The sequence below is a fragment of the Pleurodeles waltl genome, chromosome 4_1 (assembly GCF_031143425.1).
Source record: "Pleurodeles waltl isolate 20211129_DDA chromosome 4_1, aPleWal1.hap1.20221129, whole genome shotgun sequence".
Lineage (NCBI taxonomy): Eukaryota > Metazoa > Chordata > Amphibia > Caudata > Salamandridae > Pleurodeles > Pleurodeles waltl.
The window spans coordinates 54,817,108-54,836,041 of NC_090442.1; the positions used below are offsets into that span (position 1 = coordinate 54,817,108).

Sequence of the window (18,934 nt, forward strand, 5' to 3'; positions counted from 1 at the left end):
GATGGGCAAGACACGTGTCTCACAGGCAGGCAGCACAACAAGACAGTGGCAGGAAACTATGCTAACAAGGAAAGAGAAAAGTCACGTGTCTCGTGGCCTTCCCACCATTAGACAGTAGTCTGCGCAAGAAAACATCCAACAGTGACAGGACAACCAAGCAAATGACAAACGCTGTGCTGAATAAAGTCATCTTACATGACATTTCGTACAAAGGCCCAGATCATGGGGATGATCGCGCAGAAGCAGCAAGTATCAGAGCCACCGAACCTGAGGTGAGTTACACGAGGAGAAAGGGCGACATGGGGACAGGGGCTAGGGGCTCAGGGAACAGCTACCACAATGCAACCTCGGGTGTGGGGATGCCACTCATTGCGGGTACTGCCCTGGGATTTCCTTTTAGAAAGAATCGCTGGTTAAAGTGTAGTGCACAAAAAACCCAACTCCTCGATTACACTATTAGATAACATCCTTTAACTGCCCCACCCACCCTGTGTGAGTCTCACCCACTTCCCGCCTGCTCCCTCTAGTCTGAGAGTTGTATCTCCACAAAAAACACACAGTGGGGCTCAATGAGCTGCTCATGTCTGACATGGACACCTAAGCAGTGCTGGATTCACAACCTGAAAGCCTGCAAAGGAAAGTGTGCCCGGCAGAAGATAAGCTGCCTGGCAACTCAGAACCTTCTTCTAAGAGAAGTAAGACATGTCACAATGGAGTCTAAGCCTACCTGTCTTATGCCAGGACCTTAGAGCTGCAGGCAGGAGCACAAAGGTAAAAACATATATTGAGTCCCAACACGCTCACTCCGGTGGTTGGTCTCTGTGGCGCAATCGGTTAGCGGGTTCGGCTGTTAACCGAAAGGTTGGTGGTTCAAGCCCACCCAGGGACGTATGCTTTTGCCTACATCAAGTCCTGAATTAAAACACAGCTGTCTGGCTTTGCTCTTAGAGCTCTCGCTTTGCCTGCGTGACATGCTCTATCTCAACATTTCTATCTTCTCTCATCTCTTCACCTCTAGTCATTTCCACCAATAGGACTGGAAACGGGCCACCAAGCCTTCTACTTTAACCACAGGCGTACTGAGGGCCAATAAAAGGCACAGAAGCATTTCTTGATCCGGGGCTGAGAACTGCATGCACAGGGACCTCGTGGCGCAACGGTAGCGCGTCTGACTCCAGATCAGAAGGTTGCGTGTTCAAATCACGTCGGGGTCACTCTTTGACATTTTTTTCCCCACCAAGTCTATATTGCTGACTTCTAAAGCAAAGCCAACAGAAGGGCGCTTTGCATTGGCCGGGAATCGAACCCGGGCCTCCCGCGTGGCAGGCGAGAATTCTACCACAGAACCACCAATGCTTCACTTACATAACCTCAGCAGAGAGCCCTGCCGTAGACAGTAGTGATGAGGCCCATGCATTCGCATGGGACACCTATGAACAAAGTTTGCATGGCAAGCCTTGGACTGCCAAACGTTCACATGCTGATGGCAGGAATCAGATGCAGGAGACTGAAACTATGAATGTTTCTGCTTTTGCTAAGGACAGTGGTTTGGGGCCAGTGTTGTGCTTGACAGAGCACGACATCAGCCTGCTCTCTGGCTGCTCCCGGGAGAAGTGGCTGACAGAAAGCACCCTCCAGACCACCAGCAATCTTGTGTTTCACAACATGCCACTGTCACTGGACTTTCCTTCTGGGAAAGCCTAGTCACTGACCTGGCCAGATTCCCTGTCCTCCCCAAAATCCTGGGGAGAAACGGGCAGAGTTCTGCGCCCTGCGCCCTCTTTCGTGTCCCTAACGCGCTCCCAACGCGCCCTACAGCCCTGGTCGGGGACAGCCCTGGTCGGGCTCATACCACTGGGGCCTCTGCCGAGGAAGAGCCCCGGAAGCCTAGGGCCAGGCCTATTGCACAGGCATCTTAGACCAGGCCATTCCGGGATTGCTGTGTTTCACGTCCTGCCCTTCAACACTCCTGGGAGGGCTTTCCCTGAGAACCCTCATGTCTCTGCCCTCCCAGGAGGCTGTGGTTCTATGCAAAATAGGGGGTGCACCACGGGCCGTCCCCTTTCCTCTCTCTCGCCAATATCTTTCACCAAAGCTGAGCCCTGCAGGTAAATGTATCTATCTGGCTGAGGGGCCAGGGAGGGCCTTTGCCTGCAGTCTTACAAGCCAGAGTGCAGAGAAGGCAGCAGCTCTGGGACCGGGACTCTGCTCAAAGACATATCTAACATGCCACAGTGGAGCTGAGATGGGCAAGACACGTGTCTCACAGGCTGGCAGCACACCAAGACAGTGGCAGGAAACTATGCTAACAAGGAAAGAGAAAAGTCACGTGTCTCGTGGCCTTCCCACCATTAGACAGTAGTCTGCGCAAGAAAACATCCAACAGTGACAGGACAACCAAGCAAATGACAAACGCCGTGCTGAATAAAGTCATCTTACATGACATTTCGTACAAAGGCCCAGATCATGGGGATGATCGCGCAGCAGAAGCAGCAAGTATCAGAGCCACCGAACCTGGGGTGAGTTACACGAGGAGAAAGGGCGACATGGGGACAGGGGCTATGGGCTCAGGGAACAGCTACCACAATGCAACCTCGGGTGTGGGGATGCCACTCATTGCGGGTACTGCCCTGGGATTTCCTTTTAGAAAGAATCGCTGGTTAAAGTGTAGTGCACAAAAAACCCAACTCCTCGATTACACTATTAGATAACATCCTTTAACTGCCCCACCCACCCTGTGTGAGTCTCACCCACTTCCCGCCTGCTCCCTCTAGTCTGAGAGTTGTATCTCCACAAAAAACACACAGTGGGGCTCAATGAGCTGCTCATGTCTGACATGGACACCTAAGCAGTGCTGGATTCACAACCTGAAAGCCTGCAAAGGAAAGTGTGCCCGGCAGAAGATAAGCTGCCTGGCAACTCAGAACCTTCTTCTAAGAGAAGTAAGACATGTCACAATGGAGTCTAAGCCTACCTGTCTTATGCCAGGACCTTAGAGCTGCAGGCAGGAGCACAAAGGTAAAAACATATATTGAGTCCCAACACGCTCACTGCGGTGGTTGGTCTCTGTGGCGCAATCGGTTAGCGCGTTCGGCTGTTAACCGAAAGGTTGGTGGTTCAAGCCCACCCAGGGACGTATGCTTTTGCCTACATCAAGTCCTGAATTAAAACACAGCTGTCTGGCTTTGCTCTTAGAGCTCTCGCTTTGCCTGCGTGACATGCTCTATCTCAACATTTCTATCTTCACTCATCTCTTCACCTCTAGTCATTTCCACCAATAGGACTGGAAACGGGCCACCAAGCCTTCTACTTTAACCACAGGCGTACTGAGGGCCAATAAAAGGCACAGAAGCATTTCTTGATCCGGGGCTGAGAACTGCATGCACAGGGACCTCGTGGCGCAACGGTAGCGCGTCTGACTCCAGATCAGAAGGTTGCGTGTTCAAATCACATCGGGGTCACTCTTTGACATTTTTTTCCCCACCAAGTCTATATCTCTGACTTCTAAAGCAAAGCCAAAAGAAGGGCGCTTTGCATTGGCCGGAAATCGAACCTGGGCCTCCCGCGTGGCAGGCGAGAATTCTACCACTGAACCACCAATGCTTCACTTACATAGGCTGAGCAGAGAGCCCTGCCGTAGACAGTAGTGATGAGGCCCATGCATTCGCATGGGACACCTATGAACAAAGTTTGCATGGCAAGCCTTGGACTGCCAAACGTTCACATGCTGATGGCAGGAATCAGATGCAGGAGTCTGAAACTATGAATGTTTCTGCTTTTGCTAAGGACAGTGGTTTGGGGCCAGTGTTGTGCTTGACAGAGCACGACATCAGCCTGCTCTCTGGCTGCTCCCAGGAGAAGTGGCTGACAGAAAGCACCCTCCAGACCACCAGCAATCTTGTGTTTCACAACATGCCACTGTCACTGGACTTTCCTTCTGGGAAAGCCTAGTCACTAACCTGGCCAGATTCCCTGTCCTCCCCAAAATCCTGGGGAGAAACGGGCAGAGTTCTGCGCCCTGCGCCCTCTTTCGCGTCCCTAACGCGCTCCCAACGCGCCCTACAGCCCTGGTCGGGCTCATACCACTGGGGCCTCTGCCGAGGAAGAGCCCCGGAAGCCTAGGGCCAGGCCTATTGCACAGGCATCTTAGACCAGGCCATTCCGGGATTGCTGTGTTTCACGTCCTGCCCTTCAACACTCCTGGGAGGGCTTTCCCTGAGAACCCTCATGTCTCTGCCCTCCCAGGAGGCTGTGGTTCTATGCAAAATAGGGGGTGCACCACGGGCCGTCCCCTTTCCTCTCTCTCGCCAATATCTTTCACCAAAGCTGAGCCCTGCAGGTAAATGTATCTATCTGGCTGAGGGGCCAGGGAGGGCCTTTGCCTGCAGTCTTACAAGCCAGAGTGCAGAGAAGGCAGCAGCTCTGGGACCGGGACTCTGCTCAAAGACATATCTAACATGCCACAGTGGAGCTGAGATGGGCAAGACACGTGTCTCACAGGCAGGCAGCACAACAAGACAGTGGCAGGAAACTATGCTAACAAGGAAAGAGAAAAGTCACGTGTCTCGTGGCCTTCCCACCATTAGACAGTAGTCTGCGCAAGAAAACATCCAACAGTGACAGGACAACCAAGCAAATGACAAACGCTGTGCTGAATAAAGTCATCTTACATGACATTTCGTACAAAGGCCCAGATCATGGGGATGATCGCGCAGAAGCAGCAAGTATCAGAGCCACCGAACCTGAGGTGAGTTACACGAGGAGAAAGGGCGACATGGGGACAGGGGCTAGGGGCTCAGGGAACAGCTACCACAATGCAACCTCGGGTGTGGGGATGCCACTCATTGCGGGTACTGCCCTGGGATTTCCTTTTAGAAAGAATCGCTGGTTAAAGTGTAGTGCACAAAAAACCCAACTCCTCGATTACACTATTAGATAACATCCTTTAACTGCCCCACCCACCCTGTGTGAGTCTCACCCACTTCCCGCCTGCTCCCTCTAGTCTGAGAGTTGTATCTCCACAAAAAACACACAGTGGGGCTCAATGAGCTGCTCATGTCTGACATGGACACCTAAGCAGTGCTGGATTCACAACCTGAAAGCCTGCAAAGGAAAGTGTGCCCGGCAGAAGATAAGCTGCCTGGCAACTCAGAACCTTCTTCTAAGAGAAGTAAGACATGTCACAATGGAGTCTAAGCCTACCTGTCTTATGCCAGGACCTTAGAGCTGCAGGCAGGAGCACAAAGGTAAAAACATATATTGAGTCCCAACACGCTCACTGCGGTGGTTGGTCTCTGTGGCGCAATCGGTTAGCGTGTTTGGCTGTTAACCGAAAGGTTGGTGGTTCAAGCCCACCCAGGGACGTATGCTTTTGCCTACATCAAGTCCTGAATTAAAACACAGCTGTCTGGCTTTGCTCTTAGAGCTCTCGCTTTGCCTGCGTGACATGCTCTATCTCAACATTTCTATCTTCTCTCATCTCTTCACCTCTAGTCATTTCCACCAATAGGACTGGAAACGGGCCACCAAGCCTTCTACTTTAACCACAGGCGTACTGAGGGCCAATAAAAGGCACAGAAGCATTTCTTGATCCGGGGCTGAGAACTGCATGCACAGGGACCTCGTGGCGCAACGGTAGCGCGTCTGACTCCAGATCAGAAAGTTGCGTGTTCAAATCACGTCGGGGTCACTCTTTGACATTTTTTTCCCCACCAAGTCTATATCTCTGACTTCTAAAGCAAAGCCAAAAGAAGGGCGCTTTGCATTGGCCGGGAATCGAACCCGGGCCTCCCACGTGGCAGGCGAGAATTCTACCACTGAACCACCAATGCTTCACTTACATAACCTGAGCAGAGAGCCCTGCCGTAGACAGTAGTGATGAGGCCCATGCATTCGCATGGGACACCTATGAACAAAGTTTGCATGGCAAGCCTTGGACTGCCAAACGTTCACATGCTGATGGCAGGAATCAGATGCAGGAGACTGAAACTATGAATGTTTCTGCTTTTGCTAAGGACAGTGGTTTGGGGCCAGTGTTGTGCTTGACAGAGCACGACATCAGCCTGCTCTCTGGCTGCTCCCGGGAGAAGTGGCTGACAGAAAGCACCCTCCAGACCACCAGCAATCTTGTGTTTCACAACATGCCACTGTCACTGGACTTTCCTTCTGGGAAAGCCTAGTCACTGACCTGGCCAGATTCCCTGTCCTCCCCAAAATCCTGGGGAGAAACGGGCAGAGTTCTGCGCCCTCTTTCGCGTCCCTAACGCGCTCCCAACGCGCCCTACAGCCCTGGTCGGGCTCATACCACTGGGGCCTCTGCCGAGGAAGAGCCCCGGAAGCCTAGGGCCAGGCCTATTGCACAGGCATCTTAGACCAGGCCATTCCGGGATTGCTGTGTTTCACGTCCTGCCCTTCAACACTCCTGGGAGGGCTTTCCCTGAGAACCCTCATGTCTCTGCCCTCCCAGGAGGCTGTGGTTCTATGCAAAATAGGGGGTGCACCACGGGCCGTCCCCTTTCCTCTCTCTCGCCAATATCTTTCACCAAAGCTGAGCCCTGCAGGTAAATGTATCTATCTGGCTGAGGGGCCAGGGAGGGCCTTTGCCTGCAGTCTTACAAGCCAGAGTGCAGAGAAGGCAGCAGCTCTGGGACCGGGACTCTGCTCAAAGACATATCTAACATGCCACAGTGGAGCTGAGATGGGCAAGACACGTGTCTCACAGGCAGGCAGCACAACAAGACAGTGGCAGGAAACTATGCTAACAAGGAAAGAGAAAAGTCACGTGTCTCGTGGCCTTCCCACCATTAGACAGTAGTCTGCGCAAGAAAACATCCAACAGTGACAGGACAACCAAGCAAATGACAAACGCTGTGCTGAATAAAGTCATCTTACATGACATTTCGTACAAAGGCCCAGATCATGGGGATGATCGCGCAGAAGCAGCAAGTATCAGAGCCACCGAACCTGAGGTGAGTTACACGAGGAGAAAGGGCGACATGGGGACAGGGGCTAGGGGCTCAGGGAACAGCTACCACAATGCAACCTCGGGTGTGGGGATGCCACTCATTGCGGGTACTGCCCTGGGATTTCCTTTTAGAAAGAATCGCTGGTTAAAGTGTAGTGCACAAAAAACCCAACTCCTCGATTACACTATTAGATAACATCCTTTAACTGCCCCACCCACCCTGTGTGAGTCTCACCCACTTCCCGCCTGCTCCCTCTAGTCTGAGAGTTGTATCTCCACAAAAAACACACAGTGGGGCTCAATGAGCTGCTCATGTCTGACATGGACACCTAAGCAGTGCTGGATTCACAACCTGAAAGCCTGCAAAGGAAAGTGTGCCCGGCAGAAGATAAGCTGCCTGGCAACTCAGAACCTTCTTCTAAGAGAAGTAAGACATGTCACAATGGAGTCTAAGCCTACCTGTCTTATGCCAGGACCTTAGAGCTGCAGGCAGGAGCACAAAGGTAAAAACATATATTGAGTCCCAACACGCTCACTGCGGTGGTTGGTCTCTGTGGCGCAATCGGTTAGCGCGTTTGGCTGTTAACCGAAAGGTTGGTGGTTCAAGCCCACCCAGGGACGTATGCTTTTGCCTACATCAAGTCCTGAATTAAAACACAGCTGTCTGGCTTTGCTCTTAGAGCTCTCGCTTTGCCTGCGTGACATGCTCTATCTCAACATTTCTATCTTCTCTCATCTCTTCACCTCTAGTCATTTCCACCAATAGGACTGGAAACGGGCCACCAAGACTTCTACTTTAACCACAGGCGTACTGAGGGCCAATAAAAGGCACAGAAGCATTTCTTGATCCGGGGCTGAGAACTGCATGCACAGGGACCTCGTGGCGCAACGGTAGCGCGTCTGACTCCAGATCAGAAAGTTGCGTGTTCAAATCACGTCGGGGTCACTCTTTGACATTTTTTTCCCCACCAAGTCTATATCTCTGACTTCTAAAGCAAAGCCAAAAGAAGGGCGCTTTGCATTGGCCGGGAATCGAACCCGGGCCTCCCGCGTGGCAGGCGAGAATTCTACCACTGAACCACCAATGCTTCACTTATATAACCTGAGCAGAGAGCCCTGCCGTAGACAGTAGTGATGAGGCCCATGCATTCGCATGGGACACCTATGAACAAAGTTTGCATGGCAAGCCTTGGACTGCCAAACGTTCACATGCTGATGGCAGGAATCAGATGCAGGAGACTGAAACTATGAATGTTTCTGCTTTTGCTAAGGACAGTGGTTTGGGGCCAGTGTTGTGCTTGACAGAGCACGACATCAGCCTGCTCTCTGGCTGCTCCCGGGAGAAGTGGCTGACAGAAAGCACCCTCCAGACCACCAGCAATCTTGTGTTTCACAACATGCCACTGTCACTGGACTTTCCTTCTGGGAAAGCCTAGTCACTGACCTGGCCAGATTCCCTGTCCTCCCCAAAATCCTGGGGAGAAACAGGCAGAGTTCTGCGCCCTCTTTCGCGTCCCTAACGCGCTCCCAACGCGCCCTACAGCCCTGGTCGGGCTCATACCACTGGGGCCTCTGCCGAGGAAGAGCCCCGGAAGCCTAGGGCCAGGCCTATTGCACAGGCATCTTAGACCAGGCCATTCCGGGATTGCTGTGTTTCACGTCCTGCCCTTCAACACTCCTGGGAGGGCTTTCCCTGAGAACCCTCATGTCTCTGCCCTCCCAGGAGGCTGTGGTTCTATGCAAAATAGGGGGTGCACCACGGGCCGTCCCCTTTCCTCTCTCTCGCCAATATCTTTCACCAAAGCTGAGCCCTGCAGGTAAATGTATCTATCTGGCTGAGGGGCCAGGGAGGGCCTTTGCCTGCAGTCTTACAAGCCAGAGTGCAGAGAAGGCAGCAGCTCTGGGACCGGGACTCTGCTCAAAGACATATCTAACATGCCACAGTGGAGCTGAGATGGGCAAGACACGTGTCTCACAGGCTGGCAGCACACCAAGACAGTGGCAGGAAACTATGCTAACAAGGAAAGAGAAAAGTCACGTGTCTCGTGGCCTTCCCACCATTAGACAGTAGTCTGTGCAAGAAAACATCCAACAGTGACAGGACAACCAAGCAAATGACAAACGCTGTGCTGAATAAAGTCATCTTACATGACATTTCGTACAAAGGCCCAGATCATGGGGATGATCGCGCAGAAGCAGCAAGTATCAGAGCCACCGAACCTGAGGTGAGTTACACGAGGAGAAAGGGCGACATGGGGACAGGGGCTAGGGGCTCAGGGAACAGCTAACACAATGCAACCTCGGGTGTGGGGATGCCACTCATTGCGGGTACTGCCCTGGGATTTCCTTTTAGAAAGAATCGCTGGTTAAAGTGTAGTGCACAAACAAACCAACTCCTCGATTACACTATTAGATAACATCCTTTAACTGCCCCACCCACCCTGTGTGAGTCTCACCCACTTCCCGCCTGCTCCCTCTAGTCTGAGAGTTGTATCTCCACAAAAAACACACAGTGGGGCTCAATGAGCTGCTCATGTCTGACATGGACACCTAAGCAGTGCTGGATTCACAACCTGAAAGCCTGCAAAGGAAAGTGTGCCCGGCAGAAGATAAGCTGCCTGGCAACTCAGAACCTTCTTCTAAGAGAAGTAAGACATGTCACAATGGAGTCTAAGCCTACCTGTCTTATGCCAGGACCTAAGAGCTGCAGGCAGGAGCACAAAGGTAAAAACATATATTGAGTCCCAACACGCTCACTGCGGTGGTTGGTCTCTGTGGCGCAATCGGTTAGCGCGTTCGGCTGTTAACCGAAAGGTTGGTGGTTCAAGCCCACCCAGGGACGTATGCTTTTGCCTACATCAAGTCCTGAATTAAAACACAGCTGTCTGGCTTTGCTCTTAGAGCTCTCGCTTTGCCTGCGTGACATGCTCTATCTCAACATTTCTATCTTCTCTCATCTCTTCACCTCTAGTCATTTCCACTAATAGGACTGGAAACGGGCCACCAAGCCTTCTACTTTAACCACAGGCGTACTGAGGGCCAATAAAAGGCACAGAAGCATTTCTTGATCCGGGGCTGAGAACTGCATGCACAGGGACCTCGTGGCGCAACGGTAGCGCGTCTGACTCCAGATCAGAAGGTTGCGTGTTCAAATCACGTCGGGGTCACTCTTTGACATTTTTTTCCCCACCAAGTCAATATCTCTGACTTCTAAAGCAAAGCCAAAAGAAGGGCGCTTTGCATTGGCCGGAAATCGAACCTGGGCCTCCCGCGTGGCAGGCGAGAATTCTACCACTGAACCACCAATGCTTCACTTACATAGGCTGAGCAGAGAGCCCTGCCGTAGGCAGTAGTGATGAGGCCCATGCATTCGCATGGGACACCTATGAACAAAGTTTGCATGGCAAGCCTTGGACTGCCAAACGTTCACATGCTGATGGCAGGAATCAGATGCAGGAGTCTGAAACTGTGAATGTTTCTGCTTTTGCTAAGGACAGTGGTTTGGGGCCAGTGTTGTGCTTGACAGAGCACGACATCAGCCTGCTCTCTGGCTGCTCCCAGGAGAAGTGGCTGACAGAAAGCACCCTCCAGACCACCAGCAATCTTGTGTTTCACAACATGCCACTGTCACTGGACTTTCCTTCTGGGAAAGCCTAGTCACTGACCTGGCCAGATTCCCTGTCCTCCCCAAAATCCTGGGGAGAAACGGGCAGAGTTCTGCGCCCTGCGCCCTCTTTCGCACCCCTAACGCGCTCCCAACGCGCCCTACAGCCCTGGTCGGGCTCATACCACTGGGGCCTCTGCCGAGGAAGAGCCCCGGAAGCCTAGGGCCAGGCCTATTGCACAGGCATCTTAGACCAGGCCATTCCGGGATTGCTGTGTTTCACGTCCTGCCCTTCAACACTCCTGGGAGGGCTTTCCCTGAGAACCCTCATGTCTCTGCCCTCCCAGGAGGCTGTGGTTCTATGCAAAATAGGGGGTGCACCACGGGCCGTCCCCTTTCGTCTCTCTCGCCAATATCTTTCACCAAAGCTGAGCCCTGCAGGTAAATGTATCTATCTGGCTGAGGGGCCAGGGAGGGCCTTTGCCTGCAGTCTTACAAGCCAGAGTGCAGAGAAGGCAGCAGCTCTGGGACCGGGACTCTGCTCAAAGACATATCTAACATGCCACAGTGGAGCTGAGATGGGCAAGACACGTGTCTCACAGGCAGGCAGCACAACAAGACAGTGGCAGGAAACTATGCTAACAAGGAAAGAGAAAAGTCACGTGTCTCGTGGCCTTCCCACCATTAGACAGTAGTCTGCGCAAGAAAACATCCAACAGTGACAGGACAACCAAGCAAATGACAAACGCTGTGCTGAATAAAGTCATCTTACATGACATTTCGTACAAAGGCCCAGATCATGGGGATGATCGCGCAGAAGCAGCAAGTATCAGAGCCACCGAACCTGAGGTGAGTTACACGAGGAGAAAGGGCGACATGGGGACAGGGGCTAGGGGCTCAGGGAACAGCTACCACAATGCAACCTCGGGTGTGGGGATGCCACTCATTGCGGGTACTGCCCTGGGATTTCCTTTTAGAAAGAATCGCTGGTTAAAGTGTAGTGCACAAAAAACCCAACTCCTCGATTACACTATTAGATAACATCCTTTAACTGCCCCACCCACCCTGTGTGAGTCTCACCCACTTCCCGCCTGCTCCCTCTAGTCTGAGAGTTGTATCTCCACAAAAAACACACAGTGGGGCTCAATGAGCTGCTCATGTCTGACATGGACACCTAAGCAGTGCTGGATTCACAACCTGAAAGCCTGCAAAGGAAAGTGTGCCCGGCAGAAGATAAGCTGCCTGGCAACTCAGAACCTTCTTCTAAGAGAAGTAAGACATGTCACAATGGAGTCTAAGCCTACCTGTCTTATGCCAGGACCTTAGAGCTGCAGGCAGGAGCACAAAGGTAAAAACATATATTGAGTCCCAACACGCTCACTCCGGTGGTTGGTCTCTGTGGCGCAATCGGTTAGCGCGTTCGGCTGTTAACCGAAAGGTTGGTGGTTCAAGCCCACCCAGGGACGTATGCTTTTGCCTACATCAAGTCCTGAATTAAAACACAGCTGTCTGGCTTTGCTCTTAGAGCTCTCGCTTTGCCTGCGTGACATGCTCTATCTCAACATTTCTATCTTCTCTCATCTCTTCACCTCTAGTCATTTCCACCAATAGGACTGGAAACGGGCCACCAAGCCTTCTACTTTAACCACAGGCGTACTGAGGGCCAATAAAAGGCACAGAAGCATTTCTTGATCCGGGGCTGAGAACTGCATGCACAGGGACCTCGTGGCGCAACGGTAGCGCGTCTGACTCCAGCTCAGAAGGTTGCGTGTTCAAATCACGTCGGGGTCACTCTTTGACATTTTTTTCCCCACCAAGTCTATATCGCTGACTTCTAAAGCAAAGCCAACAGAAGGGCGCTTTGCATTGGCCGGGAATCGAACCCGGGCCTCCCGCGTGGCAGGCGAGAATTCTACCACAGAACCACCAATGCTTCACTTACATAACCTGAGCAGAGAGCCCTGCCGTAGACAGTAGTGATGAGGCCCATGCATTCGCATGGGACACCTATGAACAAAGTTTGCATGGCAAGCCTTGGACTGCCAAACGTTCACATGCTGATGGCAGGAATCAGATGCAGGAGACTGAAACTATGAATGTTTCTGCTTTTGCTAAGGACAGTGGTTTGGGGCCAGTGTTGTGCTTGACAGAGCACGACATCAGCCTGCTCTCTGGCTGCTCCCGGGAGAAGTGGCTGACAGAAAGCACCCTCCAGACCACCAGCAATCTTGTGTTTCACAACATGCCACTGTCACTGGACTTTCCTTCTGGGAAAGCCTAGTCACTGACCTGGCCAGATTCCCTGTCCTCCCCAAAATCCTGGGGAGAAACGGGCAGAGTTCTGCGCCCTGCGCCCTCTTTCGCGTCCCTAACGCGCTCCCAACGCGCCCTACAGCCCTGGTCGGGGACAGCCCTGGTCGGGCTCATACCACTGGGGCCTCTGCCGAGGAAGAGCCCCGGAAGCCTAGGGCCAGGCCTATTGCACAGGCATCTTAGACCAGGCCATTCCGGGATTGCTGTGTTTCACGTCCTGCCCTTCAACACTCCTGGGAGGGCTTTCCCTGAGAACCCTCATGTCTCTGCCCTCCCAGGAGGCTGTGGTTCTATGCAAAATAGGGGGTGCACCACGGGCCGTCCCCTTTCCTCTCTCTCGCCAATATCTTTCACCAAAGCTGAGCCCTGCAGGTAAATGTATCTATCTGGCTGAGGGGCCAGGGAGGGCCTTTGCCTGCAGTCTTACAAGCCAGAGTGCAGAGAAGGCAGCAGCTCTGGGACCGGGACTCTGCTCAAAGACATATCTAACATGCCACAGTGGAGCTGAGATGGGCAAGACACGTGTCTCACAGGCAGGCAGCACAACAAGACAGTGGCAGGAAACTATGCTAACAAGGAAAGAGAAAAGTCACGTGTCTCGTGGCCTTCCCACCATTAGACAGTAGTCTGCGCAAGAAAACATCCAACAGTGACAGGACAACCAAGCAAATGACAAACGCTGTGCTGAATAAAGTCATCTTACATGACATTTCGTACAAAGGCCCAGATCATGGGGATGATCGCGCAGAAGCAGCAAGTATCAGAGCCACCGAACCTGAGGTGAGTTACACGAGGAGAAAGGGCGACATGGGGACAGGGGCTAGGGGCTCAGGGAACAGCTACCACAATGCAACCTCGGGTGTGGGGATGCCACTCATTGCGGGTACTGCCCTGGGATTTCCTTTTAGAAAGAATCGCTGGTTAAAGTGTAGTGCACAAAAAACCCAACTCCTCGATTACACTATTAGATAACATCCTTTAACTGCCCCACCCACCCTGTGTGAGTCTCACCCACTTCCCGCCTGCTCCCTCTAGTCTGAGAGTTGTATCTCCACAAAAAACACACAGTGGGGCTCAATGAGCTGCTCATGTCTGACATGGACACCTAAGCAGTGCTGGATTCACAACCAGAAAGCCTGCAAAGGAAAGTGTGCCCGGCAGAAGATAAGCTGCCTGGCAACTCAGAACCTTCTTCTAAGAGAAGTAAGACATGTCACAATGGAGTCTAAGCCTACCTGTCTTATGCCAGGACCTTAGAGCTGCAGGCAGGAGCACAAAGGTAAAAACATATATTGAGTCCCAACACGCTCACTGCGGTGGTTGGTCTCTGTGGCGCAATCGGTTAGCGCGTTTGGCTGTTAACCGAAAGGTTGGTGGTTCAAGCCCACCCAGGGACGTATGCTTTTGCCTACATCAAGTCCTGAATTAAAACACAGCTGTCTGGCTTTGCTCTTAGAGCTCTCGCTTTGCCTGCGTGACATGCTCTATCTCAACATTTCTATCTTCTCTCATCTCTTCACCTCTAGTCATTTCCACCAATAGGACTGGAAACGGGCCACCAAGACTTCTACTTTAACCACAGGCGTACTGAGGGCCAATAAAAGGCACAGAAGCATTTCTTGATCCGGGGCTGAAAACTGCATGCACAGGGACCTCGTGGCGCAACGGTAGCGCGTCTGACTCCAGATCAGAAAGTTGCGTGTTCAAATCACGTCGGGGTCACTCTTTGACATTTTTTTCCCCACCAAGTCTATATCTCTGACTTCTAAAGCAAAGCCAAAAGAAGGGCGCTTTGCATTGGCCGGGAATCGAACCCGGGCCTCCCGCGTGGCAGGCGAGAATTCTACCACTGAACCACCAATGCTTCACTTATATAACCTGAGCAGAGAGCCCTGCCGTAGACAGTAGTGATGAGGCCCATGCATTCGCATGGGACACCTATGAACAAAGTTTGCATGGCAAGCCTTGGACTGCCAAACGTTCACATGCTGATGGCAGGAATCAGATGCAGGAGACTGAAACTATGAATGTTTCTGCTTTTGCTAAGGACAGTGGTTTGGGGCCAGTGTTGTGCTTGACAGAGCACGACATCAGCCTGCTCTCTGGCTGCTCCCGGGAGAAGTGGCTGACAGAAAGCACCCTCCAGACCACCAGCAATCTTGTGTTTCACAACATGCCACTGTCACTGGACTTTCCTTCTGGGAAAGCCTAGTCACTGACCTGGCCAGATTCCCTGTCCTCCCCAAAATCCTGGGGAGAAACGGGCAGAGTTCTGCGCCCTCTTTCGCGTCCCTAACGCGCTCCCAACGCGCCCTACAGCCCTGGTCGGGCTCATACCACTGGGGCCTCTGCCGAGGAAGAGCCCCGGAAGCCTAGGGCCAGGCCTATTGCACAGGCATCTTAGACCAGGCCATTCCGGGATTGCTGTGTTTCACGTCCTGCCCTTCAACACTCCTGGGAGGGCTTTCCCTGAGAACCCTCATGTCTCTGCCCTCCCAGGAGGCTGTGGTTCTATGCAAAATAGGGGGTGCACCACGGGCCGTCCCCTTTCCTCTCTCTCGCCAATATCTTTCACCAAAGCTGAGCCCTGCAGGTAAATGTATCTATCTGGCTGAGGGGCCAGGGAGGGCCTTTGCCTGCAGTCTTACAAGCCAGAGTGCAGAGAAGGCAGCAGCTCTGGGACCGGGACTCTGCTCAAAGACATATCTAACATGCCACAGTGGAGCTGAGATGGGCAAGACACGTGTCTCACAGGCTGGCAGCACACCAAGACAGTGGCAGGAAACTATGCTAACAAGGAAAGAGAAAAGTCACGTGTCTCGTGGCCTTCCCACCATTAGACAGTAGTCTGCGCAAGAAAACATCCAACAGTGACAGGACAACCAAGCAAATGACAAACGCTGTGCTGAATAAAGTCATCTTACATGACATTTCGTACAAAGGCCCAGATCATGGGGATGATCGCGCAGAAGCAGCAAGTATCAGAGCCACCGAACCTGAGGTGAGTTACACGAGGAGAAAGGGCGACATGGGGACAGGGGCTAGGGGCTCAGGGAACAGCTAACACAATGCAACCTCGGGTGTGGGGATGCCACTCATTGCGGGTACTGCCCTGGGATTTCCTTTTAGAAAGAATCGCTGGTTAAAGTGTAGTGCACAAAAAACCCAACTCCTCGATTACACTATTAGATAACATCCTTTAACTGCCCCACCCACCCTGTGTGAGTCTCACCCACTTCCCGCCTGCTCCCTCTAGTCTGAGAGTTGTATCTCCACAAAAAACACACAGTGGGGCTCAATGAGCTGCTCATGTCTGACAGAAACACCTAAGCAGTGCTGGATTCACAACCTGAAAGCCTGCAAAGGAAAGTGTGCCCGGCAGAAGATAAGCTGCCTGGCAACTCAGAACCTTCTTCTAAGAGAAGTAAGACATGTCAAAATGGAGTCTAAGCCTACCTGTCTTATGCCAGGACCTTAGAGCTGCAGGGAGGAGCACAAAGCTAAAAACATATATTGAGTCCCAACACGCTCCCTGCAGCGGTTGGTCTCTGTGGCGCAATCGGTTAGTGCGTTCGGCTGTTAACCGAAAGGTTGGTGGTTCAAGCCCACCCAGGGACGTATGCTTTTGCCTACATCAAGTCCTGAATTAAAACACAGCTGTCTGGCTTTGCTCTTAGAGCTCTCGCTTTGCCTGCGTGACATGCTCTATCTCAACATTTCTATCTTCTCTCATCTCTTCACCTCTAGTCATTTCCACCAATAGGACTGGAAACGGGCCACCAAGCCTTCTACTTTAACCACAGGCGTACTGAGGGCCAATAAAAGGCACAGAAGCATTTCTTGATCCGGGGCTGAGAACTGCATGCACAGGGACCTCGTGGCGCAACGGTAGCGCGTCTGACTCCAGATCAGAAGGTTGCGTGTTCAAATCACGTCGGGGTCACTCATTGACATTTTTTTCCCCACCAAGTCTATATCTCTGACTTCTAAAGCAAAGCCAAAAGAAGGGCGCTTTGCATTGGCCGGGAATCGAACCCAGGCCTCCCGCGTGGCAGGCGAGAATTCTACCACTGAACCACCAATGCTTCACTTACATAGGCTGAGCAGAGAGCCCTGCCGTAGACAGTAGTGATGAGGCCCATGCATTCGCATGGGACACCTATGAACAAAGTTTGCATGGCAAGCCTTGGACTGCCAAACGTTCACATGCTGATGGCAGGAATCAGATGCAGGAGACTGAAACTATGAATGTTTCTGCTTTTGCTAAGGACAGTGGTTTGGGGCCAGTGTTGTGCTTGACAGAGCACGACATCAGCCTGCTCTCTGGCTGCTCCCGGGAGAAGTGGCTGACAGAAAGCACCCTCCAGACCACCAGCAATCTTGTGTTTCACAACATGCCACTGTCACTGGACTTTCCTTCTGGGAAAGCCTAGTCACTGACCTGGCCAGATTCCCTGTCCTCCCCAAAATCCTGGGGAGAAACGGGCAGAGTTCTGCGCCCTGCGCCCTCTTTCGCGTCCCTAACGCGCTCCCAACGCGCCCTACAGCCCTGGTCGGGCACAGCCCTGGTCGGGCTCATACCACTGGGGCCTCTGCCGAGGAAGAGCCCCGGAAGCCTAGGGCCAGGCCTATTGCACAGGCATCTTAGACCAGGCCATTCCGGGATTGCTGTGTTTCACGTCCTGCCCTTCAACACTCCTGGGAGGGCTTTCCCTGAGAACCCTCATGTCTCTGCCCTCCCAGGAGGCTGTGGTTCTATGCAAAATAGGGGGTGCACCACGGGCCGTCCCCTTTCCTCTCTCTCGCCAATATCTTTCACCAAAGCTGAGCCCTGCAGGTAAATGTATCTATCTGGCTGAGGGGCCAGGGAGGGCCTTTGCCTGCAGTCTTACAAGCCAGAGTGCAGAGAAGGCAGCAGCTCTGGGACCGGGACTCTGCTCAAAGACATATCTAACATGCCACAGTGGAGCTGAGATGGGCAAGACACGTGTCTCACAGGCTGGCAGCACACCAAGACAGTGGCAGGAAACTATGCTAACAAGGAAAGAGAAAAGTCACGTGTCTCGTGGCCTTCCCACCATTAGACAGTAGTCTGCGCAAGAAAACATCCAACAGTGACAGGACAACCAAGCAAATGACAAACGCCGTGCTGAATAAAGTCATCTTACATGACATTTCGTACAAAGGCCCAGATCATGGGGATGATCGCGCAGCAGAAGCAGCAAGTATCAGAGCCACCGAACCTGGGGTGAGTTACACGAGGAGAAAGGGCGACATGGGGACAGGGGCTATGGGCTCAGGGAACAGCTACCACAATGCAACCTCGGGTGTGGGGATTCCACTCATTGCGGGTACTGCCCTGGGATTTCCTTTTAGAAAGAATCGCTGGTTAAAGTGTAGTGCACAAAAAACCCAACTCCTCGATTACACTATTAGATAACATCCTTTAACTGCCCCACCCACCCTGTGTGAGTCTCACCCACTTCCCGCCTGCTCCCTCTAGTCTGAGAGTTGTATCTCCACAAAAAACACACAGTGGGGCTCAATGAGCTGCTCATGTCTGACATGGACACCTAAGCAGTGCTGGATTCACAACCTGAAAGCCTGCAAAGGAAAGTGTGCCCGGCAGAAGATAAGCTGCCTGGCAACTCAGAACCTTCTTCTAAGAGAAGTAAGACATGTCACAATGGAGTCTAAGCCTACCTGTCTTATGCCAGGACCTTAGAGCTGCAGGCAGGAGCACAAAGGTAAAAACATATATTGAGTCCCAACACGCTCATTGCGGTGGTTGGTCTCTGTGGCGCAATCGGTTAGCGCGTTCGGCTGTTAACCGAAAGGTTGGTGGTTCAAGCCCACCCAGGGACGTATGCTTTTGCCTACATCAAGTCCTGAATTAAAACACAGCTGTCTGGCTTTGCTCTTAGAGCTCTCGCTTTGCCTGCGTGACATGCTCTATCTCAACATTTCTATCTTCTCTCATCTCTTCACCTCTAGTCATTTCCACCAATAGGACTGGAAACGGGACACCAAGCCTTCTACTTTAACCACAGGCG

The 18,934-nt window shown here is 52.4% G+C and overlaps 9 non-coding genes across 9 annotated transcripts; 7 read left to right on the top strand and 2 right to left on the bottom strand.

The window, feature by feature from the left end:
* Positions 1–1,142: 1,142 nt before the first annotated feature.
* TRNAW-CCA (transfer RNA tryptophan (anticodon CCA)) lies at positions 1,143–1,214 on the top strand. Its single transcript has one exon. It is a non-coding gene; the product is annotated as a tRNA-Trp (tRNA).
* A 1,848-nt stretch (positions 1,215–3,062) lies between these two features.
* On the top strand, positions 3,063–3,136 carry TRNAN-GUU (transfer RNA asparagine (anticodon GUU)). Its single transcript has one exon. It is a non-coding gene; the product is annotated as a tRNA-Asn (tRNA).
* A 4,845-nt stretch (positions 3,137–7,981) lies between these two features.
* TRNAG-GCC (transfer RNA glycine (anticodon GCC)) lies at positions 7,982–8,052 on the bottom strand. Its single transcript has one exon. It is a non-coding gene; the product is annotated as a tRNA-Gly (tRNA).
* A 1,680-nt stretch (positions 8,053–9,732) lies between these two features.
* Positions 9,733–9,806, top strand: TRNAN-GUU (transfer RNA asparagine (anticodon GUU)). The gene has a single exon. It is a non-coding gene; the product is annotated as a tRNA-Asn (tRNA).
* Positions 9,807–10,059: 253 nt separating this feature from the next.
* TRNAW-CCA (transfer RNA tryptophan (anticodon CCA)) lies at positions 10,060–10,131 on the top strand. Its single transcript has one exon. It is a non-coding gene; the product is annotated as a tRNA-Trp (tRNA).
* Positions 10,132–11,960: 1,829 nt separating this feature from the next.
* TRNAN-GUU (transfer RNA asparagine (anticodon GUU)) lies at positions 11,961–12,034 on the top strand. Its single transcript has one exon. It is a non-coding gene; the product is annotated as a tRNA-Asn (tRNA).
* Positions 12,035–14,674: 2,640 nt separating this feature from the next.
* On the bottom strand, positions 14,675–14,745 carry TRNAG-GCC (transfer RNA glycine (anticodon GCC)). The gene has a single exon. It is a non-coding gene; the product is annotated as a tRNA-Gly (tRNA).
* Positions 14,746–16,752: 2,007 nt separating this feature from the next.
* TRNAW-CCA (transfer RNA tryptophan (anticodon CCA)) lies at positions 16,753–16,824 on the top strand. The gene has a single exon. It is a non-coding gene; the product is annotated as a tRNA-Trp (tRNA).
* Positions 16,825–18,672: 1,848 nt separating this feature from the next.
* Positions 18,673–18,746, top strand: TRNAN-GUU (transfer RNA asparagine (anticodon GUU)). The gene has a single exon. It is a non-coding gene; the product is annotated as a tRNA-Asn (tRNA).
* Positions 18,747–18,934: the final 188 nt, after the last annotated feature.